At 38.9% G+C, this 24689-nt stretch overlaps 1 protein-coding gene across 2 annotated transcripts in view; it reads right to left on the bottom strand.

Moving 5' to 3' along the window:
- The window catches only part of MYLK (myosin light chain kinase), a 218269-nt gene that overhangs the window by 179121 nt on the left and 14459 nt on the right, over window positions 1-24689 (bottom strand). For both annotated transcript variants that reach the window (XM_065671419.1, XM_065671420.1), the window contains exon 2: window positions 13178-13315. The gene's annotated coding sequence lies outside the window, so the exon portion shown is untranslated. The remainder of the gene's footprint in view (window positions 1-13177; window positions 13316-24689) is intronic.

The raw sequence follows: 24689 nt of genomic DNA, 5'->3' as shown, positions 1-24689 counted from the left end.
CAAAACTGATAAAACCGTAATTTGCAAAAATGTTTTCATCTAGAATTTTCATGTTTATGGTGCATAGTAGTTCATTGTTTTTCCTTTCATTGACTGCATAAAATAATCCTGTTCATCTAACAGTCTGGGGATTTTTGAATCCATTTGAACAGCAGCTATTCACGAGGGGGGACTGGAAGGATTACAATGACTTGCATCAGTTTTTTGAAGAGGTACAGTTCCTTTAATATAGCCTCTTAAAGGGAGCCTGTATTCTTTTTATTGCTCTGTCAGGATTTTTGATGGGGGAGGGGACAGGGAGGGAAAAATCAAATCGCAAAACATAGCATTTTCCTTTAATCAGGATTTAAATTAATCAGAGCTGAGCCACGTCTGGCAAAAATACATGCCACTCCCTGTGTAGAAACAAACCCGAACCACTGCTTGGCCCTATGAGATTTTCAATAACTAGAAAAATATTGCCTTTTACAGTGAGCTCCCCAAAACAACTATTTTATTTCTTCCCTGAAGAATGGCAAGGCAAATTGTTTCCCACTTCTAACAGCAAGCCTGCCCACAGGAGAGCCTTTCCTCCCTCCCCATTGTTTCGAAACTCCAAGACATGCAAGTATACAGTGCATTTTCATATCCACAGATAATGTGCCACTGCTTTATCTTAGTTCTTCAGCCATTCTCTTTACATCTAGCTCAGACCTAGACTTGGTTTGGTGCCTTGCTAATGAGTTGAGACCTGGGATAAGTCTAGTGCAGCATCATGCCCCACTCAGAGCTAACAGGTACAGAAAAAAGGTACAATCCAGCTTCCCCTTTTCCTTTGTAAGAGCTAACACAGGTTAAGATGCAAAAGTGGCTGCTACACCTAGAACTTAAGAAAATATATAGAAAGTGTCATGAGACAACATGCCTGGTAAAAAAGCAAGCACCTTGGCCAGAAGCAGACTATCCTGTATGGATTACCAAGGAATCTGCAAATAGAGAAGATAGGAATGTTAGACAGCAGATTCACGTGTAAAGAAATCCCTACAGATTAGTCACTGTTTCAGTCAAGCTTGGTGGTGTTAGGTTTATAATGCCCTCTAATAATGAATACAATTCACCCTAAGATGCATTGAACACAGAACTTTAATTATGGGTACCATCTCTTAAATTGGAACTCAGCAAAATTTTCAGGGTTACTGATGTATGCCTGAGCTTTGTGAAAACAGATGAAGCAAATAACTTTTTAAAAACATGTAGACCATCCCCTTCTCTCTGGATATTTCCAAGAGACATACTAAAAGTCTGAAAGAAGAGGTATAGAGACTGACAGCATACATAGAAAAGAATTTGCCACCTCCCTGAAGATTATTTGCTTCTTAGAATGCCCAAGAAAGCATGAAGCCTTCTTCTACATATATTGCTAACTGCAATTTATAAGCCTGAATTCTAGCATTCACCCAGGATGATTTGCGTATTTTGAAATAAACACAGTCTTCTGAAACATGGTTACTTGAAAAAAAAAAAAAAAAAAAAAAGTGTTCACATGTGTGATGTACTGTAGGTTACCCTGCTCTTGCAGGGGGGTTGGACTAGATAATCTTTTGAGGTCCCTTCCAACCCTTGTGATTCTATGAAAAGCACTACACAGGCCAAATTTTCACTCAGTGGTGGAAATACTGTACTGTTACTCGTGAAAATTTTGCATAATAAAGCCTAACTGCTTTTCAGCCTTTTTTCCCTTCAAACTCGGATTAATATGTTCTTAACTAGATGTTTTACAGGCTTACCTGCAGCTGATACAGGGGCAACTTTCTTTGAAAGACTGAAAGTTACTCCTAAAATAAGTCCTTCTTTTTTGCACAATATCATACATGTTTTCATTATCAGTAGCTGACTCCTGAAACAGACTGAGGATAAAGAGAGCTTGTTCTTCTTTTGTGTTTCAATTTGAGTATGAGATGAGGAGTGAGGCATTTTAAAACATTACCAGTTTTCCCATAGCCCTGACAGAAAGAGACAGCAGGCCTTCCTGTGGCTGACACACCGAACAGTGATACTACTCAGCTGCTCTTTGTGGCTCTCTTCAATCAAATTACTATTACTCTTTTTAAAGGTCATGGCTACAGCTGAGAAAAAAAAAAAAAAAAAAACAAAACCAAAACACCAAATCACCCTCATTAAGCCTGAGTTTTCCCTAAGTTTCTCTGTTTCACTCACCACCCCCCCCCCCCCCTTAATGAGGTTTTGCGTTAGCACCAGTTAGAAAGATGCTTTATAACATATCTGTCCTCCAAAAATCAGACTACACTAATTAACTTCTTCATAGGTCTTCAGATAGACTATAACCGGACCATGAACTGGAAGTCTGAAGTTAATTCAAACTGGAAACTGAGAACTGTACCAAGCTCTGAGTTAGAAGAGATTATTCCAATCATTTGGTCTGAGTTTGGTGGGACAGAGCCCAAAGAAATCATGCAAGAATTCCTCCACTTATTTAAAGTCACTTAGAGAAGACATCCAGACACCCTAAAATGTCTCTAAAGCCATATTTATTTTTTTGGTTTTAAGATCATTAAACATTTTGGCATCTCAGTTCTAGTGAGAATAAAACTCTCCTTCAGATTCCAGCCTTTGGGTCTATTTATACCATCAGTAACCTCCTGTCCAGGTAGGTACAATTATGATCAGAGTCACATTTTTAACAGACAGATTTTTTAATCTTTGGCTTCACGACATTTTTACAGACAACTGATCAGTCATGTCTTTGCTGAATCTTTTTCAATTTCAGCCTCTTTCATGAAGTGTGGCTACTAGAATTGGATGTGGTAAGTGTGTAACTGTTTCTGCAGTGTTACCATGAAATAACATCCCCACCTCTCTCCCCCTTGATGCTTCTTTCCCTTCTCTGTGTTTCAGTAAGGGCTTAATCAGATCTCTAGCCTACAACATCCCAATGACAGTCCTCATTTCCTTGCTTTTCTAGTACTAGTCCAAAATGTTTCCAAAGCTGCTTTCTCAGATGTAGCATCCGATTTTCTGTGACGGACATTCTGTTCCCAACACATGACTGTTAAACATGAGTTTACCTTGCAGTAAGATCCAAATTAGCACATGTAATACGTCCTCCTTACAATATCGGTTAAAAAAAAAACAAATACAAAACCAAACAAGGAAAAGTCAACCAATTAACCAAAACGGTCTGGCCCATTAAGGCTTGCATGGTGTCAATAAATCCTTAGAATTAACCACTCACCTAGAAGCAGAGCATCTTGTACTTCAGTCAGGGTACTTTTGATACAAGGGAGCTTCCCCTCAGATTTCAGTAGAAGCAAAGGTTGGGAGATATTAATGGATTTGCACATGCTGTATAGAAACACTAATTTGAAACACAGCAGAGATAAAAATAAATACTGAATTTGATCCATTTCCACTGACTCTTGGAAATGGATGCTGTGTTTTTACTGATGTATTAATAAATGAAAAAAATTCAGCTCTGATGCAGTTGATACCACTGATGGATTTATTTGTAGCATTTAGCCTGCTAAACACATCAGGCCCAGCTGATATAAAAACCATCCCTAGAGATGTCACTACTTTCCCTTCCAGAAATCCTAAGAAACAGCTAGTGAATGATTTAGGGATTTTCCATACACATAATTTATACAAATCTTCTATTGCTCCACCCTAATGACAGTCAGGCAGGTAGCAAATACCACAAACTGGGAAAAACAATTTCAATAGAAAAAAAGAGCAGGGATTTTGCTAAAGCTGTTTTCTACTGAAAAGCTCATAAATGGAAAATTATTTGGCACCTTTGTTGGAGCTGAATTGGCAGAGTAGGATGGAAAGCAGCTCTGTATCTCATTACTGCCTCTACTATCACTAACTGGAAACTCTGGAAAAAACAGGCCCCTTTCTGTTTAGATACAGCCATGCTGTTGCTGTACAGAGTGTGTCTGGCTTTCTCTTTCCTTCTTCTTAATACGGATGACATCTTCATAGAAAGGCTCTTTGTCTTTTTAAGGCTTTACCTACTGCTGCTTATTTGCTACCTGACATCTATTTGTGATATCACAGGCATTTCCTAAGTAATGTTTATAATGTCCGCAAAAGATGGATCAAATGCCACTATACAGACACATGTAATTAAGTGCTCCTGACTTAATTTCAGTTTAACTTGGTATAGCATATATTTCCATTATGGTTAAATGAAGATAAATCTAGCTTTCTAAAAGAGGACTGCAAGATAGTACATATTACAAGCAATATCAATAGCTACCCAACTTTCAATTGAACCAAAACAAGACCTGGATTTAAGATGGGCAGTAAATGTTGGGAAGAAGCAACATAAATAAAAAACCCTCTGCTTGCATGTTAGGATTCCCCAAAAATAAAGGATGACAGGAAAAGAAATCAAAAGCCATTGTACCTGCTTGACTGCAGTAAGAGAATTATTTCTAAATAGCTGAGCTGATAAAGGAAACGTAACAGCTACTTTAATAGAACAGCAAAAGTATTCTTACATCTCATGTAAGCTTAATCAGGGCAGTACAGTATTCTACAGACATATCCAGGCCAGTTCCAAAGCTAAAATAGCATCACAAGCATGCTAATCCACTGGACTAATTATCACTCTTGAGACCTAAGCCAATTTTTTCAGGTGTTTCTTGCATAAGATGTATCAGGACAGAAAGCAAAACTGTCAACTTTTTTCCTTTTTTTTTTTTTTTTTGCCTTACTTTTCTAGGTTAGGTAATGCAGGTTCTATCCAGGAGTGGCAGGAATCTGAATTCCATCAGTATACTTTTTAGAGCCTGGCACTGGAACAATAATATGGCCTAGCAGGCAGAACGATCAAGTAGTAGGAACTGAAACATCTGACACTGTATAAAACCATTTTGTTTTTCTTTACCATTTTCTTCTTTTTATCTTTGACTTATGTATTGAAATTCAGTGCAAAGAATCTGCATGCTTGTACAGAGTCTGGCACAATAGCATCACAAGCAGTCTTTTTTCAGTGCAACAAAAAACACTACATCTTTTGTTTCCAGGTTCTCACAGTGGGGTAGGGCTCTATCTCACACGTAAAGATGTCTGGAAAATGGAATACTATATCCAGATTAACAGAGAAGAAAACAAAAGCTTAAGTCAGCCATACAGCACAAAAGAGCCACAGTGTCTTCACACATGGAGCCTTTAGCTAACCATTCCACAGCTAACACTGGAAATTAGCCCCCCACCATCTCTTCTCTCATTATTAAATTGACTGATTTCTCTTAAAGTCACACACACTCAAAGGGCACATTTGTTACTACTGTGTTCTGTGCGTTCAGACAAAACTATCTCCAGTCAGATTGGGCTCTTTAGACACAGGGAGATCAAACAGCTCGCAAAATCCTTTGATGGAAATTTAATTCTTTAAAAAATATGCACAAGGTAATTGAAAACAGATCTTATGATATTTCAGATTATAAACAGTAGATCTCTGGCTGGGTTGAACAAATAACATTAAGCCTTTTTCTTCCTTCTGAGAAACCACAGTGCTTGGTAGCATGAGGCGCTGATGTGTCTCCTGTACCAGCACAGGGAAACCAGTGTCTGTAATGAAGAGCTTGTGTTAGGATGCAGAGTGCACCCAGAGGAAACTATTTATAAATACCAGTTATTGTTCATTCAAAGCCTTTTTTTTTTTTATATATATTAGAATGTTTTTCCAAGATCTAAACACAAGGTCTGGGTTTACTATATTCCCCCTCCTCTTCCCTAGCACAAGTCTTCAGGAAAAGGCAAAAACAAGTCTTCTTTGCTCAAAATCTCCAGTCTTATAATCAGTTTTATGCACCCTGGAATGCAGAGATATTAAAAATCATAAGATAAAAGTTTAAAGTATAAAATCCAATTCAAGCTTTGCTCACTTGATATTTAAATCTCTTTGTCTTTGCTAGTACTGCAAAAACAAATCTGTAGGCATGCTTTATAAAACAACAGCTACAGAGACAGTCAATTAACTATTACTTACACCAAGATCTGTTTGGTTCCAATGCTCGTATTTTGTGCATTTGCTACATGAACAAGGAATCTCTGAACAGCATATGCTATGGACAGCCCAGAACTTTAGCACTTCATACTGCTAGAATACTCCAAATTTGCTTCTATTTGCGCAACAAGGCAGAGCCTTGTGTTAGGTGTCAGAGATGCTGCATGTAAGAACTGGACAACAGAATTCTCTTTAAGTTCCTCTGAAATAGACAGGACATTAAGGGGGTGGCATAGGATGAACAAGGACTTCTCTGGCAAAACTGTTTAAGAAAATGGCACCTTTGTCACAGCTAAAGCATTTCATGGAAAGATAAAGGCTAGTCTGAAGGAGGTAATTTCTCAAAGAAAAAAAGTGCAAAACCAGATGTAATTTACCTCAAAGGAATCAGGACCCGGGTGTCAAAGCCTGTGGGAAACTCTGCTTCAGACACTGCCCGAATCACACACCAGCTATGAACTTCATGTCTTCAGCATGACTTAATGTATGGGAAGTGCATGGGAAGTGTCTCAATGCATTTAAAAGGTCTTTAAATTGTAAGACTGTAATGAGTCTGTCCTTCTCCTGTCCTTGAGGGTAAAAGAGGTAGGGGAGATCCAGAACTATCTGGGGTTCCTTCTGTGCAGAACCACAGAAAAATCTGCATGCTCAACACACTAGGAGTCAGGCTTGATTTGAGGGCACATTGTTCTTCACTATCTGTTTCATTTTTGACAGATTCTGTGAATAACTCAGTCTCTACACTTTCTCCTCCAAGTAGAGATTAAATTACTTCACCTCTTAAAAGGAAACAGCCATGACTTTTATTGAGAGTTGGTGTTTTATTGACAGTTTGATTCACTTCATCTTCCAAACCAGTGGCCCTTGAAAAATATGGAAGTTTTACTCCCGAATTGGTTTGAAAACTCCTGGGTGAGAAGGTTTGAAAAGTGGGCCAAGACTGATGCAGCCTTTCACTAAGGTAAAGCGCACCTTGCTGCTTGAGCCACAAACGAGAGAGCCAAGATGAACATTCGGTGAAACAGTGGTACTCACCCGCTCACTATCTGCTTCCCCTTCTGCCTACTTACACAGGAAATAGTCTATTCATTGTGTGGGGGTTAAAGAAAGCCCTTTATTGTATGGAAAATGCTTCCCCAGCTCAGAAGCAGCAGTTGGTGTTTAAACTAAGGCTTCCTGGTTTGTTAGTTTCACTAGAACACATACAGTGGATGAGAAATCTACGAATTTGAAATGGTAGGGTATCATCGGCACCTTAAACCAACGCTTTGTTTTGCTTGGGTCACTGAAACAATGTGCTGCCCTTTGTACAGCAGGAATAAGAAATTAACATGTGAAGTCTAAAAGGCTCCAAGCTTCCATAAAGTCTTTTTAAGGGATTCATTGTCATAACTGAACTTCTGAAAATTGAAACAATCTAAAAGGACATTGCAATGTAACAATAAATCAAGCTTTAAAAGGAGAGCGCTCAAACTGTGCAGGAATTGTAATTCATTATGTAGGGAGGCATCTGCACCTAGGTAAAACCTAGCGAACCAGTGGTAAGGCAAAACTGAATAGGCTGCTTATTGTTCTACACCACTACCATTCGGTGAAGTGAAAGTACAGGAAAATGAAGTCTTTCCTCCTCACAACTAAAGATAGAACAATACAAATCCCAGGACAGCATTGACTTGTTAAACAGTTTCTGCTGGATCTATTTTAAAGCTCTAAAGACTTTGAAGTGGAATTGTAAACTCAATTGATTTCAAACAAAAGGCTAATGTAATCCACTTTCAGCACCAGTACCATGCTGGCAGTGAATACATCCTTCTTAGTAATAGAAATTACTTATTAGGGTTTAAGGCAATTCATTTCAGTGTTTTCAAGTCACTTAAGAAGTTGGGTAGGAATGGATCTTGGCTGAATTCAGCCACAGGGAAACAAAGACAATCTCTGGTCCTGTTTTACTGGGGAGACAGTAAGGCCTCCAGGAACACCAGCATTAATATCTGACACATTCATGTCAACTGCTCTCCAGGTATTATGGTTTTATATGCTGTGAAAGGTCAGAAGGTCAGCAAGATCATAGACACAGCATCAGCTTAAAAGTACTGAGAGACTGTCAGATTCATACACTGGAAAACGAATGGAGAGTTGGGAGATACTGGCCACCCTTAAAAAATTTTATAACAAGTTACAAGTAACAAGTTACAAGTCATGAAAATGAGCCAGTTTAGGAGTTTATGGCAACAAGATCAGAAGTCTCCAAAACCAGCCAAATGGAAAAATACCTAGGAGGGAGAAAAGGGCTGCTCATGGCCTGGATAGGTCTACAGTAGGTAAAAAACTGTCTGGATGGCAGAGCTCAATTGTGGTGGTAAATGGTGTCACAACTAGTTGGTGATAGGTCCCTAGTGGTGCCCCTCAGAGCTTAGTGTTAGGGCATGGCTTAGTGGTGAACTTGGCAGTCCTGGGGTAAAGGCTGGACTTGATGATCTTATTTGTCTTTTCCAACCTAGCTGATTCTATAATTAGAAGAACATGGGACAGACAATGGAATTACCAATTGTGGAGTGTTTGAGAAAAACAGGACAAGTGGAACAGAGAACAAGTCAAGATTTTAAACCTTTCCAACAAGTTTCACAGCATTTGGCCCCTTCTTTAGGAAAGTACGTGATGCATCAGGGAAAGTAATAACTCAAGACAGAGTGTTAAACTAAGCAGACTTAAAGCTGGCCCTGATATAGTTTTGCATAGGCACATGAAAGCCTCACTGCCCACTTCATTGTGGTTTTGAATTTCTAAACAAAAGGTAGGGCATGTGTTAAGAAACCAATGGATCTGGAATGGAAAAACCTACAGCATCATTTTTGAAGGCCAGTGCTCGGCAATGGGCACCCAGAGAAGCTCAAACCCAATAGTGATTCATAATTCCTGGGGGAACTTCCTGTTCAAGGTGCAATGAATAGAATTAGGACAATTTTGTCCAGAAACATATTCTGGACTAAATCTGCTATTTGACCTTCCAGGCCTATAGGCAAAAAACTGCAATGGCATTAGGGTCCATATGGATTTGGACAAGGAGAATCTGCAAAGGGAGAGGACAGTCTAAGAAGATTTTGCTATAACTAAATATTAATATTCCCATATTATGTACAGCTTCCAATGTCTATCTGCTTTTGACTTTGAGAATTCACTTCCATGTGAATCTAAGAGTTCTTCTTGCTGGATAATACATCTACGCAGAAAGTCTTGGAAAGCTTTACTACTTTCCTTTTCTGCTTTCATACCACTTGACTTCATTCCAGACTTTGAAGTCATTCCAGCTAGCAGTCTTTTCCCTAAATCATGATACCAAATTCCTTTAGCATAAGAAAAATTTGAAAAATATCAATAACTACCTGTAATTAAAGCAATTAAGTTAATGAGTGTGATACAGAGAAAGGAGACTTTTAGACTCATCTCGGCCTTCTAGAATGGTTATTTAGCAGCTGGAACTGCCTTAAAATAAAAGCTCATACAGTAAATTTCTTCCATGTCCTCTAACACAGATGAGCACAAGCCCATTTTTAAAGGGCACACCAATTCCTCCTGAGCCAGACTACATAGCAACACTACTCTCCCCTCTCAAACAAACCATTTTGCTCTAAATGAAAAGTAGAAATTATTCTTTTGTCAGCAACAAAACACAGCATGCAATTCCATACCTCATAACCTTCTACTTATCAGGTAGGAAGCATACTTAGTCTTTCCTCCTTCAGGCTAGATAGGTAACAAACCAAATCCAGCAAGTAAGCAAACCTTTTTACATGTCAAGGGTGTCAAAGAATTCAATGAGCATGAGATTGTCAGCAGGCAAATACATGACTAACTCCAGTTGAAATGTTATGACAAAGGTCCATTTTTCCCTTTCTCTTTGTTTACTTCATACTTTCCATTGTTTACTGCTGTTCATCTATACCTAATATTTCTTTAATTGAGCAGACTTGGGCTGCACAGATACTCAGAAGCCAAGTGTTTAACTCACCTTGTGCTAAGACTGCCCAACACAATACTATTCACCTTCATTACATCCCCTCCCATTTTCCTTGCTGCTTTGATGCACAATGAGAGTTAATGTTCACCTTTAAAGCTGTATCAATGCCACTTGAATTAGCCATCCATTGAATGAATGAGAGGAATTTGGACCTCAAGGCTTATTGTTTCAGGCTGCCAGCCAACTCAGGCAACTATTGCTGCAGCAGTTACTGCTGTCTTTGAACAGTCTCTTCACAACTACAAAACCTAGAAAGTTAGCTTGAAACCTTCATAATAGTAGAATATAACTGGTATCTGTCTAGCCCCCAGACTTTAGCTAGTCCTTTTGAAGAAATCCTACCTCATTGGCTTAGAAGTCCTGTGTTTAATCCACAGTTCTTTCATTTTCCGAGGACAGTATTTTTCAATGTGACATCCTTCTTTGGAAGGCACAACAATTTCCTCAGCTCCCTGAAGATGGCTTGCCTAGAGTTGCATACATTCACATTGTATGCAAACTGTATTTTAATACGCATGGCTGAGGAAAGCAGTTACCTCTGCACTCCCAGAGGAGTGTGAAAGCTGGAATATTACATAGACCACAAAAATAGGCAGTAAGCCAGAAAGGAATGAGAATTCTTTTCTTTCTGGTAAGAACTTGCTGATTTCCTATGGATTGTAGTGGGAAATTTCCAAGTTCCTAAACCCTGTCTCTGGGACAACAGCAAAAATACACACACTTTCTGAGCACACCACTACAGAGGTCAACAAACTAGCGCGCCCCCGCAGCTTTGCTGCATTGGCTCACAGTGAACATGACACTGGCATTGACCTGGAATTCACTCATGGCAGTTACAGGATTCAACAACCAAAATCCAGAACAACAAATTCTCACTTTCCTTTTGCCCATGTGAAACACAATTGTCTGTCACTTGTCAAAGGAGCCTTACAGCACTAAAGGTTTACAGTATTGCTTCCTTCAAATTCACAAACATGAACCAGAACCCCACACTTACACCCTTTCCATGACAAAAGCAGGAAGTTTCCCCGCCCTCCCCCCCCCCCCCCCCATTATTTCAGGGCAGGAATACTTAAAACTTCAAGTGGACAAACAGAAAGGTTAGTGGCTGGAAAGAAGCATGGGTCCTAACTAAGAAAGCAATAGCTACATTACCTAGATAACAACAGTAAATAACTCCAATAAGTAGAAGTGAAAAACCTTCCAAGATGATTAAAGTGCCAGCAAGTGAAGCTGGAGCATAACAGATGCTGCAAAAGAGACAGTACAGAGTTAGAATCAGGACCTCACAAAGCAATAACTCACAAAATTCATGGAACCACAATGAATAGGTAACACAGAGAAGTTCCTGGATGATGCTCTGGCAAACAGAGCTACTGTATACCTCGATGTATGAAGAGAGGAATACACAATAAATATAAGGTTGTAGTTTGATCATTAAGTGGAACATTACCAAATTATCATGTCTGTAAATGGAGTCAGACAGCCAGAAATGTTGGAAAGCAAGCCATAAAAATGACCCACTGTCTCATTCTCATGCATATCCTGTCTCCACTGACCATCAGTAGCTCTTGCCTTGAGAAAGAAAATAAAGCAAGGGTAAGCTTACAGCAATTCTTCCCCAGATACACCATCCTGGCTTCTGGCAATAAGTAGTTTAAGGACTTAAGAAGCCAGACCATTGGTGTTTCATAGTCCACGAGTTTAACTTCTATGAATTTAACCTCTTCCTGAACCCATTCTGGCCTTTGTGACACTTCATTGCAGTGAGTTCCACAATCAACTGCACATGCTTCATATTGAAACAAAGAGAAAATGACGAATTGTTTTAAGCTTGTTGTCTGAGTCTTACTGAGTTCTCCCTTTATGCAAAGGAAGCTATGACCAATTATTCCTTGATACCTTCTCCACGCCGTTTTCAGTTTTATGACACCCTCAGCCATTAACCAAGATTTTTTCTGAGCTAAAGAGCCTTACTTTACTCTCTGGATCTATGGATACCGCTCTCTACCTCTGATCTTTCTGCCTATCTCTGAAACCTTCTCAGTTCTATCAACCCTTTCTGAGTTATACTCAGAGCTGTAGGTACAATGTTTGAAAATGCTAGAATAAATGTTTCTGGTTTATTCTCGTATTATAATTCCTTTGTTTTTTGCCTACCCCAGAAATGATAACTTGAAAGAATTACTATCCATAGTAATGCCAAAACCACTTGTTCTACGTAATAATTTAAATTACATTCTCCATTAATATATTGCATGGGGATTCTCAAATCCTCAATTGTATTTATTAACACAATACATTTCTGATAGTCAGTCTAGAATTTACACAGACACTATGCTTCACACCACAACATCTCCCTAATGTTGTAAACATAGGAAAATGCTCATTCCACTTCAATAAAGTTTTCAAATAGAAAGTTGTTTTGGGAATAAAACATACTACGAATTAGTCTCATATCATCCCTAGCACTTACAACGTTTGACAAAGAGCAGAGACAAAAAGATTAAAAAAAACCCACCCCAAAAACATTCATTCAGTTTCTTGAAAGCCAATCTATAATGAATAGCAGCCTGAAGAAATGTTGTGTGCTTGATTCTCACCCTCAGCACTCTTGCTTTCTCCCCTCCTCCAAAAGCATGATATGGGGACATAAATCAGTGGCCTCAATTCTTCACACACCCACCTCCCAAGTTAACAGAAAAGATGAAAACCAGCTGCCTTCTAATTTGCCTCTGTTTTAAGAAGGGGATTCCCACATTTATCAATATTTCATCTAGCTATTTTTTGGCACCCACATTTTCCACATCACTCAGAAGAAGAGGGGTGACTAAGGATGGGAGGGACGAACATAAATATAACCCCCACAAAAAAAACCAACCAAAACCCCAAACCACTGGTGTCAGGTTTCACAGTGGGACACTTCCTTTGAAAGATTGTTCATTGTCTTTAATGTTCCTTTTTCCCTTGCAACATGACTAGGTCATTTTCTCATTTTGAACAACCAGAGCAAGAAAAATTAATACAGATTCCTTTAGAAGTAGAAGAAAGCTCCTAATTCACTAGTTCTTTAAAGTTAACTATGACAAAGATTGACCAGTATTAATAAACTCCTAAGAAACAAATAATCATTCAGTATATACCTCAAAAGATACTTGGAAAAGGTTGCTTTTTTCTCACCGAGAGCTTCCGGGTTCTGTGCATGCAACACTGGCTTCCGAAACCACAACTGGCTCAGGACACTTCTAAGATACCAAATCCGCAGGTAGAATACTGCTTGCCTGCAAGTGAGAGAAAAGTATTACCAAAGGCCCTTGGAAGGCAGAACTGTAGTTTTATCCTGGGCATAGAACATGCACACATACTCCTTCCACAGCCCAGGTAATGTCTCTGCCAGCTGCTTGGTAACTGACTCTGTTTTGTTGACTACACTGGTAGAAAACATTAGGGGAAAAAAAAAGCTTGGCTTGGTAGTAATGCCCTGAACTCAGAAGGCATTAGTGAGCCACTCCGTTTCTGTGAGGAGGTGTAACTACAGTGACCTTTGTTGAGGTACTTCATCTTTCCAGGACAGAGTTGCTTGTATGAGGATTACACCTTCGTGTTTTTAAGTGGAAACTCCTTAGCCCAGGAGCTGTGTCTGTTAGTGCTTGTACAGCAACATGAAAAGGTTTCTAATCTTCAGTCTAGAGAGAAGTTGGACCAGCACTTGAAGTATCAACTGCTACCAACAACCACATTCGCCTCCTCCTTCCCATTCCCCTACTCCCTGTTCTCATATTCTTACCCTTCCCTTTCTAACTCTAGCATTCACCCAAGCACAGTGGGAACTGGATCAGGACTGAAAATAAAAAGCACATTACACTGAAAAGGAACAGAAATTGGAGTTTGAGTATATTATTCTATTCCAAGATGCAACATTTGAAAGGTCCCTCCTTACTTAGATATACATTCCAGATTAACATCACCATATTCCTTCTTTATTAAGAAGATGACAGTGTGGACAGTGTGGAAACGGGTCCACCATGCTGAATTAATGTCTAATCTCAACTAAAAGCCGGTAGCATGCTTCACTAACTAATCCAAGCCTATCTTTGTGTGCAGTTGAGCAGTCAGTTAATGTACTAGCATGAATGATGTTTTCTACAATATCAGGATAGATAGAACATCCTACCACACAATGAGGTACTAATTTAGTCAAAGAATGGTAAAATTTAGGTGGCTGCACCTGGCCTACCGAAGTGACAACAGGACATACGAAGAGGCAGAAACTGCCCATGTACCAACAAGGAGAGGCAAAATTACCTCCTTCTGGACTGTCAGGCAACCTTCCATTCTCAAAGAAATCCCAGACATGACAGATAAAACTCACAAGCTACAGCAAACCAAGTTTCTTCTGCATAGATATACATTAGACAACTGGATTGTCAGAATTAGAGTGTAACATTCATTTCCTGTTTGTTAGAGAAAATTTGATCTGACAGGTAAGTATGATTTTTCTCAGTTTTTTCACCCATGTCTTTATAAAAATCTTTCTAACAGTATTGCCTATTATGGATTTTAAAAATCAATATTTGTATTCACTGAAACTGAATTTAAAGTAGTAAGGATTAAAGGTAAAAGGCACCCCATTCTTATGGAAGCAGCAATCGGCCTTAAAACAAGCATGAGTATGACAATGCACTTGTCATGCTCAGCTTTTTAATACATTTCTCCAATATCCCAAAGATACAAGAGACACCTTTAGTGAATTGCACTGATAATGGAGATGTCCACACGTACCTAAGTAAAGTATCAAAACAAGGGTCATGTCAGAGAGCTTTCCTAGTGTGGAGTACAACAAAGCCCAGCTATAGAGATTGTGACAGTAAATCTGCTCAGACTAAGAAATTGTGTGATTCTAACTATACAGGAAGCTAGCCTGTGGACTATTTCTGTCATTAGCCATTTAGTAACAGACTTTCATAGACTACAGGTGTAATTACATGCATTTTCTTCACAGGCAAGCATTTGGGTGCAGAGAGCCAAAATGACATAAACAAAATACAAATGCAAGCTCCAGAGCAAAAACTAGAGTTATACTACTTGTGACTCCAGCCAAACATGTAATGCTCCTTTCATATTCAAACAGAAATTACCCAGATAGTATAGACGCAAACTGTTGAAGAAGCTGTACAAGGCATGCAGAAATTTCAAATGCAACTACATTCCTTCGACTGTAGGACTTTCAAGAAAATGATATGCCACAATGAGGAACACAACACTGAATGTTATTACTACTTTTAAATATATATGTGATTTCACAGTCTTTAAAGTTGGGAACACTGGTCTTTTATACTCTAAACAATTAGGCAGGTATCCTATAGATACCACATGGAGTTTTCAGAACGTGCATCTTTAAGCTCACAGAATATAGCAGAGATGTAGGACATTTTGAGTTCCAGGAAAGCTCAATAAACAGAGATTTTCACACCAGAAAAAAAATCACCCACACAAATGAAAATGTGATAAAAATGTCGCATTGCTTGCTGAGAACCTGGGAAGTTCAGAATCAGGATGACAGAGTCAGCTTCGTAAACTTTAAGTCTGAATGCACCGTCCAAATGTATAAGCTATGAACCAGTACTACAGGCAGACTGAGAGGTTACCAGTTTTGGGAGAGGCTGTGAGGTCTTCATTTTACTAAGGGATGAGGGTGAAAGACTGAAAGCTAATAAACATAACAAACAGAGGTGTCACAGTATTTCTGAGTAACCAAGCCAAGTACTACATTACCATCCTAAGATTCGGTGCGAACCACTCAAGCTGCAACTTCTAGACGGACACCGCGCTTCATTTTTCTGCCTGCCACTACTAAGAAAAGCTAGTCTGTTTCATCTTTGTAACTCCCCTTCACTTAACTGTAGGCAGATATTTGACTGACAGCTCAGTAGCAAGACTATATATGAAATCTCTGAAAAATCTCCCACTGGAGTAGGGGACTCCAGAGAAATCTCTTTGGAAAGGAAAGTGAGACTGAATCTTCAGTGTCCCACTAATTTACAGAATTTAATATAAAATACAACAGCACAGTATAGAACAGCATCTTTCATTAAAAGCAGAGTTAAAAATGACATTTTTCTTCCATCCTACTTAGAGAGAAACCTTTTGCCCTACTGTCTGCGATTCCTGGATCATCCCAACTTGTCCCAAGAAGTAACATGATAAATTTCAATGTAAACTTCTTTTTCTCCTTAAGATAGGAGTGGGAAAGGGGAAGAATTTAATGAGTATTATCTGCTCTGTTGGCATTCAGAAAGGTTCAGACTGAGAGGAAAAAAAAAAAAAACCAACAACAAAAAAACAAAGCCATGGAGTATGTAAAAACTGATTTAAACACAAAATACAGTTTCTGCAGAAACATCCATTTTAAAATGTATTCTCTTCCAAGTTTGTTGTCATTATCATGGTCTAAGTTAGATACCCAAATTTATGCTATTACAGGACATTTGTAGTAGCCTGTTTCATTAACCAAAACAAAAACACAGTCTAACTAGAATAGTATGTAAGAAGTTAGCATGGTCATGCCAAGACACTGCACTTTCGCAGTTATTTGCCTTTCTTCCCCCTGCTTCTGAGCACCTTTGGGACATGTCTTCATAAAACAGCTATTGAATCAACACACAGAAAATTAATGTTTTGCCATATGCATTCGAATTACTTTAAAGGTAAAATTTGGGCCAACTAATCAATTCTGGGGAAAAAAAAAATAATCAGTTTACTGAAGCCAAAACTCTTCCCTAGGCAATTCTCCCTAACTCCAAAGGTCAATGGATTCAATGCTTACATAATATTTCAATTCAAACTGTTTGTGTTCTTAGATGGTAACAGGCTAATGATCAGATCCAGGCTGGGTGCAATTCCAATGACTCTATATGGCCTCAAACATCTTGAGAAGAATAATCATGGTAATGGTAAGTGCCAGCTAACCCATCTATAAGACAAAACTGGTCATGTCTGAGAGTTGTCTAAAAACGGCCATTCTCAGAAAAATCAGCATTTCTATACTGCCCCGGTCTTCTGTGTACTGAACTCAAGCTGCTAAAGAAGCACAAAGAACTTTTCTACTGTCTTTCTGTGTAATTTTTTATTATTAGGTTGCTTACTCAGCTTGTACTAAAAAATTCAAGTTCAAGAACTGCTGCAGTTTTATTTAAATAAAGATTACTTTTATTAAAAATAAGATTTACCACAATTTAGGCAGACACATGACTGGCACGCTTTTAATCTTAGAATATGTTCTTTACAGCTGTAACTTAAGGTGATTGTTCTTATTTTCAGAGTGCACTTAGCTAAGAAAAATCTGCAGAATGGCAATTTTGAACAGAAAAATGGAAGAACTCCAACACCACAGTATTTGTAACATGAAACAGGCTTTATTCTAACCAGGGCTTGACCCTGCTTTTCAAAGGGAAAAGCATCAGTTATGAAAAAGGTGATGCTCAGTGAATTTCCCAATGGATATAGGACGATTAGGACAGCAGGCAACATGAAATACCTAACGTATGGTGCTACACTCACACCGAGCTCACTTTCAAGTAAATGGTTCAGTTGCACAGACATGAAAACACGCATACTGAAACCCCACACTGGTATAAAGTTGTGTTTGCTTCAGTATAGGCAAGCAAGGGGTGCCTATTTCTTTTTCTAAAAAGACCTGAATGCAGTTTTTAACAATTGCAACAGTCAAAGTGAAAATGAGTGGAGAGGGCATGTAAAACCAGAAAGCAGGAGCTGGAAGGAAGCAGAAGTCTGTCAAGCCAATTATTTGTGTAAGCCCTTGTTTTTCTCCTTGCCACTGATTTCCCAAATCCAACTAATAGGGAAAAAACATCAAACAATCACCAGCCAGTATCACCACTGGAAGACTGGTATCTTCTATAGAGTTCAGCTGTGATGGTATTTGCGTTCCTTTAAGCCTCTGAGCAATATCACTATGGAAACAGATTGGTGGTGCCCTGCACCTTATCAGCCCTTCTCTATTTAAATCCTTTTCTTGTGTTTTCAACAAAGCCATTCACTGAACCTCAACTGATGCAAGATTCTGTCAGGGCTGAGGTTTTCGTCTGGTTGTGGGTTTGGTTTTTTTCTTTCATTACCCTGTCTCTTCCAGAAGGTTCTTTCCTCCACTAATACCATCTGACAAGTTCTGTTTGACTTACATCTCCTCAGTCCCTAGCTCAAAATATTATGGCTGTATTTGTTGCCAAAGAGATTCTATAGTCTTTATACACCCCTCCCCAAGTGACACAGTTTTCAATGAAAATTCCACTCATTCAACAGCAACTTTTTCATTTTGGTTTTAGCTGCTAAGAATCTGCCTGCATCTACATCAGACATGCCTGTAAGTTCTCTCCAGAGAATTCCTAGGTTAGAGGTGTAAAGGGTTACATCTCTGTAATACCAATGGTTTATCAGTTCCAGATGCACATGGAATCCCAAATCCTGTGTTTACAAATTCCAAATATTAGAATACTTTTGGGGAACACAGAACAGGAGGGGAGCTGGGTAGCTTCAACATTTTTTTATGCAAACAAAAGAAGGCAAATCTGGGTTTGCCCTCACTGCATCCAAAGCTGGAGCACAGGCGAGAACCGTAGAAGTGCTTTTGCAGACGAAGCAAATGCTACAGACTCTGCAGTAGTAAGTGAAATACACATTATAATCCTCCACCTAAGTAGATACAAGCCAAACATTCTTTAACCTTTGAGCTTTTGTAATACTGCCCATAACTGTAATTTAAAGCAAGGCTACAAGAGACATCTTTAAGGGAGTTATCTGGTACTTCCCAGTGTGGGGGGAGGTGGAGTCTTATCAGTCCACAAGAGAGTTTTGTGAAGAGGAGGATGCGAGTAATAAAACAATTTTATTGTATGAATATAACAGGTCAGCTGAAGAAGCAGAAGATACGGCAACACAGTAGCCTAAGACAGGCTGTTGCTCCGAGTCCCCAAGGTGGACTGATACAAATTGCAATTAACTATTCAAATGTGCTTCACGATGAAGAGCTAATCAAAACCTCCTTATGAGCTTCACTGGGACAAAGCAACTGTATGTATGTTAATGCTTTAAGAAAGGTGAAATTGGAAGAAAGCCTACAACTCAAATATTCCTCTAAAACCTTTATACAACTCAAACTTTATATATTTAACTGCACTATTTCAAGGCTTTTATCAAGCAAGTGGTCAGACAGAGGCAGGAGCAACGCAATCTGCAAGCAGCACTCACTGGGGTTCACCTACTATTCTAAATAAAAAAAACAACTCTTAGGAACCCCAGAGCAAAAAGTTTTTCATGTTGTTGCTACTGCAAATTTTTATTTTCTTTACTCCTATCATAATATATGACCTACCAGCTTTTCCTGACATGTAAACTCCATTAGTAAAATGTACCATGTTTCAAGTTATATTTTCCCTGATCCTTGCACATCTTATTTTGGTTTACTGAGGAACAAGTTTGAGATAGGCCAAGGAGATAGCCAGGTAGATGACCTGCATACCTAAACGAACCTTGTGTTAAGTCCTTCAATCCAAAAAAGGTAACCGCTCACATTTTTTCCATGCATCTAACCATGGGACAGCCATCTGGTTTCGTATTTCCACACAGATCAGGAACTTGCAATTCCATTTCAGCCCAAACCCAAGAGAACCATGGCAAAGCAGATAATGTCTCTGCTCCAAAAATATCAGTGTTGCCTCCCTAGAGAGTCGTGACAAAAGCAACATAGCTCATAGAGAACTTACTTTTCAGATGGTTACTCAGATACCCTGTGCTAAATTCCACTGATGTTCAATGGAACATAGATACTTCTGAAAACTGCTACTAACAGAAAGCAAAGAAGTTAGAGAACAAATAATACCCATTCCAGCTTCATCCCTAGTGCACTAATGGAAAATTTTTTCATCTTCATTTTTATTTATTTATTTTTAGGAACTACTAGAATTAGCACAAAATGAAGTGTTATTTTGTGTTACCCCTCGTATTCTCAAACTAGGGACAGTGAGCATAAGGCCATCACTGCCCTCCAACTTCCTCTTGCAACAGATGGCAAAGGAGCACAACAAGAGGTTGGCTGCACCTTTGGAGAGCAACAACTCTGCACCCAAAGCTAGAGTTTTGCAACATAATTGGGTTAACTTCTGTGTCTACATACCCTATTGGCTCATTTGTTCACTATAAACATCCCTCTGCTGGGTTTTATCCCCATTCAATAGCATACTGCTAACAGGTAAGCTAACAAAATCAAACAGAAAAATACTTAAATAAAACAATTCTGACTCACAAGGGGCTGGAATAACTAGAGATAACAGAAGTCAGGGGTGAAAAATGAACAGTGAATATATTTAGATTAGAAATCAGAAAATGCTTCCAATATGGCAGAGGAGCAGCTTCCCACTAACTAAAGAAGTAAGCCTAATTCCACTTCAAGGTCAGAGTATGAAAGAGGTTGTATGGCACAGCTACTATAAATAAGGCTGGACAAGCCCACTTGGACCACTGGGTCTCATTTCCTGTAAGGACAGTACTGGTGCTGGATTCTTCCGTGTACCACATTATCCTTTCATTACGTCACGCAGCTCCTTCTGAAATTAAGTTGTGCTTACAATTCTTAGGGCAGATCTGGGCAATTTGCCTCTAGCCTCATACCACTGAATACACTTCCCTTCCTCCCTCCCTGCTCACAACTTAAAAATTAAGCTGGGGACATAAATCTCTGTGCCATATTTCCTTGGTTTAGACAGACTAAGCCAAGACACTCCCTGCCGCAGTCGAACATCTATAGCAATGAACCCATTTTGGAGTAATTTCTTCTACGGAAGACACTAGTCAATGACATTGATATGTATTTTCTCTTCACATTAATTTAATTTTGTAATACAAACTAGCAAAATACTTTGGTTGTTTCTGTATTCTTCAGGCTGCTGTGGGTCCTCAGAAGACAAGAGAAGTGGTGAAATGATTTTGGAACACTGGTTTTCCTCAAAAGTTTTCTCACAGAAAGCTTTAGTGATCCTTGCATTAGAGATTGCTCACCAGACAGTTGCCATTAATTACTGCATGGGAACATTTGGCCAGATATAGACAAGACAAATTATGCATTAGGGATTTATTTGGTTTAAAACTATGGCAGAAGTTGGCTTTCTCCTATTATGTGTTGCATGCATCATTTCAAATCCCTATGGTATTTTTATTGTCCTGGCTGTAGACAGAAACAGGGAGGACTCAGTAATGAAGCTAATAGAGAGACAGGCCACAAACTGAATTTAAGTGAGGGAGATAAGTAGAGCTTTGCCAAAACCACGAGCCTTGCCCTGCTGTATCGCACACTACCAACCTAGAGGTCATAGCAAATTTAAACCCACCTTAAACATGTATCTAAAAGGAAGCCCCTGTTTCATGTTCTAGAAGAAAATTAATCTGGTGATTAAGAGAAAAAACAGAATTATGGCCTTGTTGGCATAAACAGTAGCAGAACCAGCTGCCAGTCCTCTTGGAATGAGGAGGCATATTGCAATAAAAACCACATTTTCTGTAAGAAATCTCAGAGAACATTACTAGCAAGTTGTCTGTAACGTCTCAGATTTATAGCATGGCCTGGCTCAGAATCACTGCAATTTCAGAGCTTCCTCGCAACAAAAGCTGTTATTAAAGTCTGAAATTCTGTCTGGGGCTTTTATTCCTGTAGCAGTTTATTATATCCTTCTCCTCTAGTGCTAAAAGTCCAACAGTACAATGGTATCCCTGAGTTATATGTTAAAACATGCGCAATAATCTCTGATAGCTAGAGCATCCACCTTCCAATAAAGCACTTTCTGCACAGGCCACTGGGGGCATGTGAGGTCCCAAGGTCAGCAAAACACATCATCTCATTCCACCTTGATATCTTCTGACATTAAAAGAGATCAACAGATAAGAAAAGCATGTCCATATGTAGAACAATGCATTTGTGTGAATGTGGTATGAAATAGCAATACAGTGAAGGTGGAAGAAATCCACGCAATTTTCCATCTCAATCCTTCTAAGTTATGATGCACAAAATGTTTGTACACTACTGTTTGCACAGATAACAGCTCATCTAGATATAGTTGAACTGGTTTTAAAATGAGTTAGTGACAGTGGAACAGCACAGGTTGCAAATTCTGCCAAGAAAGTGAGCTACTTTTCAGTTTATTAGGATAGGGACTTCCCACTGAATCCAGATCCTTTCCCTTCAGAGAAATGAAACCTTTTTCTAGGAGCAAAAACACTCAGATTCAAAAGAAGAACTGCAGATGATTCTTCTGCCCTAAAAGTCTTTACTTCATGTATTGAAGAAATAGAGTGAAGAAATCCCCTTGTAAAGAAAAAGAGGTTAGAGATTAATCTTTGCTTTAACAGTAAGAAAAAGAAGCTACTTCACAAACCATTGCAGTCTCATGGGTTAAATGGAACCAGCTGTACGTGTGCCCATTGTGCAAACAAAACAGTGTGTCAACTAAAAAGAAGCTATTTCTTGGCAGCACAGAAAAGTGGATAGGACACTACAGCGTTGTCACAAAGGGGCAGGGAGGAATATTAGAAGAGACAGTTCAGTCATTTATTCTGACTCACAGGATACTGTCAACAATTCAGTTTAACCCCTTCACACCCATATCAAGACTACTAGGGTAAAGCACACAATAGAATCATAGAATATTTAGGGTTGGAAAGGAACCCAAGATCATCTAGTTCCAACCCCCTTGCCATGGGCAGAGGGATATGTCAAACTAAAACAGGAAGACAATTCTTAAACAATGGTATCTCAAGAACTTCTAACAGCTGCTGCCTGCTGCATTGACTGAACTTAAGTCTCTGAATTATGTCCTGTAAAATACAGTATTTGTCCCAAGAAGCATGTCTTGGATTATCCCATGGATTCCACATGCACAGGATACATGCAGCTTCAAAAGACAGCTCCCTGCTGACTGAAGGAGGAGCAGGTATTACAGGGCTTCTATATCTCTGCAAGCAATATAGATATCATATCCTTTTACTGTATTGCTCTATAGACACCAATAAATCTATAGAACGCAGTTTACCAGAAGACTACTGTTTTTCAGAGCAACTGACCCACTGACTGGTATTTATTTGCTGAGAAAAGCTCTGTTAAAAAAGAAAAAAAAAAAGAAAAAAAAAGGGGTGTGTGGGGTGAAATCCACACTATTTCCCCTCAAAGATGACATCTTGTTGCCAATTGGCCTGCCAGGAAACCATCTGGAAACAATATCAATACCACAATTTATAGGCATCCCTCCAATAGATTAATCAGGTCAGAGTTCAATAACCAACAGCATCTTTAAGAACTGGAAAGGATAAAACTGTGGTAATAAGGCACAGTCAAGATCATTCCCCAGGGCCTAGCCAGTTCTTCCTCTCCTTTGTTTTTTTCTCATTTTCTTTAAAGGACATGCACCATTAGCATTTTTCTCCCCAACATTGTTTAGACTTAGATTTACTATTTCAGAGAACTTCTAAGTGCAAGCAAGGCCTCTCAGTTTAACACACATACACACACAAAATGAAAAATGTTTACCATCTCACCGAATCAAATGCAAGTGTTCTAATACACAAGCCAGGAAGAGTCACAGGCTTCTGCCTTGACAGTATAGATATTAATATAAACCCTTTAAAGGGCACTGAATAATTCTAGAGAGAATAAAATGGGGCATAGCAATGATTTGGCAATTGGGAAAAATATATTGACATATCTAAAAATATATTAAATATATAGACATATGTTAATTGCAGGAAAAAAAAAAGCACAAAGTTCAGTTAAAGATGATTACAATGTTTCTTTGCATGCAGAGCAGATTTTATCTCAGAGAAAGACATACCAAAACCCAGTGGCTGGAAGCTGAAGCTGCCGAAATCTAGATTTGAGAGTGCATTTCTTCTAAATGCATGGGAAAATGTAGCAAACCAGGAAGAAGATTTTGGTCTCCCATCTTTTTCTCAAATGATAAAACAAGTAGTTTTCTAGGACATATACTCAATAACTTGTGTTGTTAAACTATAAGACCAGTGAACGACACACACTTCTGGAAAAGCAGGGGGTAAAAGCAGAAGCACAGCAAATCCCCCAAGATTAAAGAAACAAACAAATCAAACCTATTCAGTTCTATCAGTTCAGTAAAGCTCTCCAGAAAAGAAAAAGTATATAAATCACTGCACTGGAAGAAGCTGTTCATTACCTTGAACAAACCCTTTGGGGGCAGTGACAAGTGTTTGCACAGCAGCTGGCATAACACAACTCCAAGTTAATTGTTGTACCACGTAACTGTATAATACAAAAGGGAGCCATCAGCCCTTGTTTTGAATTTAAGTTAACCAGAGCTGTTCTAAATATCAACACCAAGCCCTGATACCAAACTGAAACTCGGATTTTGTTTTCGCTAATTGAGATTCAATATTTGTCTAACAGTTCAAAGCTTTTTATTTTTCTGGGGGAGGGGGTGGGGAAAAATAAGTGAGGGACAGTAAGTGAATAACTTTATGATCTGGAATGGCGAAGGTACTGGTGATCCCTGGAATAAGTTTAAGGGTGATTAAAAATCTTATTTTTTAGACTACATATTTCCAAAAGGAAGCAGTTAATAG

Source organism: Lathamus discolor, chromosome 3 (assembly GCF_037157495.1).
Source record: "Lathamus discolor isolate bLatDis1 chromosome 3, bLatDis1.hap1, whole genome shotgun sequence".
In the NCBI taxonomy this organism is placed as follows: Eukaryota; Metazoa; Chordata; class Aves; order Psittaciformes; family Psittacidae; genus Lathamus; species Lathamus discolor.
Note: the sequence above shows the minus strand (reverse complement) of the source record. Positions and strands in the feature narration are given on the sequence as shown.